The sequence below is a fragment of the Carettochelys insculpta genome, chromosome 7 (genome assembly GCF_033958435.1).
Source record: "Carettochelys insculpta isolate YL-2023 chromosome 7, ASM3395843v1, whole genome shotgun sequence".
NCBI classification, from domain to species: Eukaryota; Metazoa; Chordata; order Testudines; family Carettochelyidae; genus Carettochelys; species Carettochelys insculpta.
Window position 1 is genome coordinate 2201363 of NC_134143.1, and position 4831 is coordinate 2206193.

The 4831-nt window shown below is 45.7% G+C and overlaps 1 non-coding gene across 1 annotated transcript; it reads right to left on the bottom strand.

Annotated features, from left to right (window-relative positions):
- Window positions 1-4424: 4424 nt before the first annotated feature.
- On the bottom strand, window positions 4425-4517 carry TRNAI-UAU (transfer RNA isoleucine (anticodon UAU)). The gene is given in 2 exon segments: window positions 4425-4460; window positions 4480-4517. It is a non-coding gene; the product is annotated as a tRNA-Ile (tRNA).
- Between the last annotated feature and the right edge of the window lie 314 nt (window positions 4518-4831).

A 4831-nucleotide genomic window follows, 5' to 3' on the forward strand; every position in this document is an offset into this window, starting at 1 on the left:
AAGCCTCTGTGGGACTCATCTCCTGCCCCACAGTTAAGAGGCCCCTCTGGGGGAGTGGCTGATTTTCTATCCCATTTTGAGGCTGGCTGCAGAGCACATGCTGCTTTGCAGGGGGGAGCAGCCAGGCCCTGTGATCTTTAGGGAAGTCCTCTGGCCACATGGAGTCCTGGCCCTCCCCTCCTCTTGTGCTGGCCTTGGGTGCTCGGTAGCATTAGGGCATCCCATGAAGGTGTCAGAACTAGCAGCCCCTGCTCCAAGGGCCCAGAGGGGGACAGGTGAGTTGTGCTCCAGCCTGGAACTCTCCCTCTCACCTGCTGTCCCCTGACTTTCTCAGCCTGCTCTGGATGGTCCTTCCTTTAAATGCCGTGTGTGCAATAGGAACAGCCTGGCAGCTCCAGGTACAGGCACCACTTGTGTGGCAATCAGGAGAAGCTGTGAAAAACACAACCTCAGTGCTCATGTATCTCTACACAGACTGGTAAGTTCCAGGGTCCCAACCTATTGCAGCCATGTTGGTGAATCAGCCCAGCCAGAGACCTGTCTAGCTCCAGTGGGCCTCACTCATCCAGGAGGAGGAAAAAACACTTCCTCAGGTGCACCTGTGGACAAAGAAGCCCAAGCTTTGGGGAGACAGAGATTTACAGCAACAACACAACCAACAAGGAGACCACTGAGATTTGAACTCAGATTGCAGAGATCAGACTCCTGCTGTTTACACCCCAGGACCTACCAAATGGAACTTCTTGGGGCACCTGTGACTCTTGACATGCTGGCACCCGGCACTCCATGACACCCTCCAGCTGTTTCACCTCTCAGGAAACTCCTTCCTGCCCCATTTCTACCACTCTTCTCCCCGAGACATTGAGCCCAGCCCGTCTTGCTGCCGGCTCCACCTGGCTGTAAGGTGACATTTCTCTGAAGCCCCCAGAAGGATGAAAAGGGTCAATTTTTCTTTTACAATAACCAGCCTGCAGAGAATTAACAGAAGTGCAGAGACTGGGGAGCTTGGTAGTGCTTGTGTGTAAATATCTAGCTGAGGGAGAACACAATAGCCTTGGCTGTGAATTCCCAGAGTAATTAACGTCCTCTCTCCACACATATCTACAAATTGTGCAGATACCTTTCCTGCTGGAAGTGAAATATTTGATAGACTCTGAATGAGAACCTCTTTACAGAAATGAGACCCAAAATTCCTCATTTCAGTATCAACTGTAAGTTTCCCTGTGTAGCCAGATTTCAACAGAGGGAGGGGTTTGCTAGGTTTATCTGCATTGGCACTGGTAAATATTAAGGGTTCATCTCCATTTTCAGGATCCCCACACTATAGAAATCCAGAGTATGGTGGTTAAGGTGAGAAAACTCTTGTCATACAAGTGGCTGCCTTTTAAAAGGGGAGCATGGATTAGAAAGAAGATCACTTCATCTGAAATCAAACACTCTACCACTGGCCCACACCCACATTTCACTCTTGCTTGAATCACTAATCTTCAGGTCCCTGTTGGACAAACTCTTCTTCCCCAGGCTCTTTTTTCTGTCCCAGCCTAGAGTAGTTTTTTCAAATGGGGGTTGATTAAACTTTCTCTGCCCAGCTGCACACCACAGCTTCTCCACTAACCTTGCTTCTCCCACTCACAGAGCTACCATCACTCAGGTAGGCAGATTTCCTTTGTGTGTGGGACAGTGTTTTTCTGTCTGCTTGGAGTCTCTTCAGTGATTATAAAGAAGTAGGAGAAAATCTACTGAAGGACATCAGCTCATCTGTCAGGTGTGGCTGGGTTTGCATTTAGGGTAGGTAAGTCTTCTATCTGGTGCATTTGATTATCTAGCTTGCCCTGTGAGTGATAGATAATAGAGCTTCTACTATATTAATATGTCACAGCTTATGAAAATATAAATATGGGGTTGAAGACACATGTAGTTGAAATCCATTGTAAACTTTCCCACAGAGCTGTCAGTACCTGCAGTGGGAGTTCGTCTCCGTAAATGTGGAAAGCTGTGAGTGTATATGATGACCCTTGAAAGTGAGCTTGTGGGTCTAGGGGTGTGATTTTTCTTTCCCCGTGGCTGTGATCTTGCGTTCAAATCCCCGATAAGTCCTTTCAGTGGGGGAAGCTGTTCTAGATTTGATTTTCCCAAATAGGGAGGAATCGGTCGAAAACTTGAAAGTGGAAGGCAGCTTGGCTGAAAGTGATCATGAAATCATAGAGTTCACAACTCTAAGGAAAGAAAGAGGAGAAAACAGCACAATAGAGATAATGGATTTCAGGAGGGCAGATTCAGGAAAACTCAGAGAGCTGGTAGGTCAGGTCCCATGGGATTCAAAACTGAGAGGAAAAACAGCTGAGGAGAGTTGGCAGTTTTTCGTAGGGATATTTTTGAGGGCCCAAAAGCAAGCTATCCCGCTGCACAGGAAAGAGAGAAAATATGGCAAAAGACCAGCTTGGCTTAACCAGGAGATCTTGCATGATCTCAAAACAAAAAAAGAATCATATAAAAAATGGAAACAAGGAGAAATTACCAAGGATGAATACAGACAAATGACACAAGAATGCAGAAGCAAGAAAGGCTAAGGCACAAAATGAGCTAAAATGAGCTAAAGGAATAAAGGGAAACAATAAGGCTTTTTATAAATATTTTAGAAACAAGAGGAAGACTAGGGACAGGGTAGGGCCATTGCTCAGCAAGGAGGAAGAAACAGTAACAGGGAACTTGGAAATGGCAGAGATGCTTAATGACTTCTTTGGTTTGCTCTTCACTGAGAAATCAGCTGAAGGAAGGCCCAACATAGTGAACGCAAGTGGGAAAGGGGTCGGGTTAGAAGTTGAAATGAAAAAAGAAAAAATTAAAAATCACTTAGAAAATTAGATGTCTGCAAGTCACAAGGGCCTGATGAAATGCATCCCAGAACACTCAAGGAGCTGATAGAGAAGGTATCTGACCTTTAGCTATCATCTTTGGAAAATCATGGGAGACAGGAGAGATTCCAGAAGACTGGGAAAGGGCAAATATAGTGCCGATCTATAAAAAGGGGAATAAGAATAACCCAGAAAACTACAGGCCAGTCAGCTCACCTTCTGTGCCAGGAAAAATAATGGAGCAGATAATTAAAGAAATCATCTGCAAACACTTGGAAGGTGGTAAGGTGATAGGGAACAGCCAGCATGGATTTGTCAAGAACAAATCATGTCAAACCAATCTGATTGCTTTCTTTGATAAGATAACAAGCCTTGTGGATCGGGAGAAGTGGTAGGTGTGGTATACTTAGACTTTAGTAAAGCTTTTGATATGGTCTCGCATGATATTCTTATTAAAAAAACAGGCAAATACAATTTAGATGAGACTACTATAAGGTGGGTGCATAACTGGCCAGATAACCGTACTCAGAGAGTAGTTCTTAATGGTTCTCAAGCCTTCTGGAAAAGTATAACAAGTGGGGTTCTGCAGGGGTCTGTTTTTGGACTGGTTTTGTTCAACATCTTCATCAACAATTTAGATATTGGCATAGAAAGTACACTTATTAAGTTTGCAGATGATACCAAGCTGGGAGGGGTTGCAACTGCTTTGGGGGACAGGGTCATAATTCAAAATGATCTGGATAAATTGGTGAAATGGTCTGAGGTAAACAGGAGGACGTTTAATAAGGACAAATGCAAAGTGCTCCACTTGGAAAGGAACAATCAGTTTCACGCATTTAGAATGGGGAGAGACTGTCTCAGAATGACTACAGCAGAAAGGGATCTAGGGATTATCGTGGACCACAAGCTAAACATGAGTCAAGAGTTTGATGCTGTTCCAAAAAAAGCAAACATGATTCTGGGATACATTAACAGGTATGTTGTGAAAAAGACACGAGAAGTTATTCTTCCACTCTATTCTGTGCTGGTTAGGCCTCAGCTGGAGTATTGTGTCCAGTTCTGGGCACCGCACTTCAAGAAAGATGTGGAGAAATTAGAGAGGGTCCAGAAAAGAGTGACAAGAATAATTAAAGGTCGAGAGAATGTGACCAATGAAGAAAGGTTGAAAGAATTGGGCTTGTTTAGTTTGGAAAAGAGAAGACTGAGGGGGAACTTGATCGCGGTTTTCAGGTATCTAAATGGGTGTCATAAGGAGGAGGGAGAAACCTTGTTCTTTTTGGCATCTGAGGCTAGAACAGGAGGCAATGGACTTAAACTGCAGCAGGGGAGGTTCAGGTTGGACATTAGGAAAAAGTTCCTAACTGTCAGGGTGGTCAAACAGGGGAATAAATTGCCAAGTGAGGTTGTGGAATCTCCATCGCTGGAGATATTTGAGAATAGGTTAGATAGATTTCTATCTGGGATGGTCTCGACAGTATTTGGTCCTGATGGCCTCTGGAGGTCCCTTCCAGTCCTCATGTTTTCTGATTAAGAGTCGTCCAGGTGAGTCTCTTTTTTTTGGAAAAGCCATGCTCCAGGTGAGGCTCGAACTCACAACCTCAGCATGTCTATTGCAGTACTGCTCTATAAGTACTGTGCGCTAACCCATTGCACCACTGGAGCCATGTTTTTGGGGGTGTCCCATATGACTTAGGGGTCAGGTCATATTTCAGCCCCAGGACCTGTTTGGACAGGTCACAGCCCTTCACCTCCATCACATCCATGTTGCCGAACGCCACTATGGCCTTGGGACCCAGCAGGGGAGTCACACAGCGGAGCCTGTCTGCGGGGCCAGTCTGGGGCAGATCACAAACCCTCTCCAAGGCTGTGACATGGCATCAGTATCCTCCCCCTCTTAACACCAGGGCAGCAGTTTGAGTCCAGTTTCCCCACAACACTGGCAGCTTGGGGCCCATCCCCACTTACCCCTGCTCAGC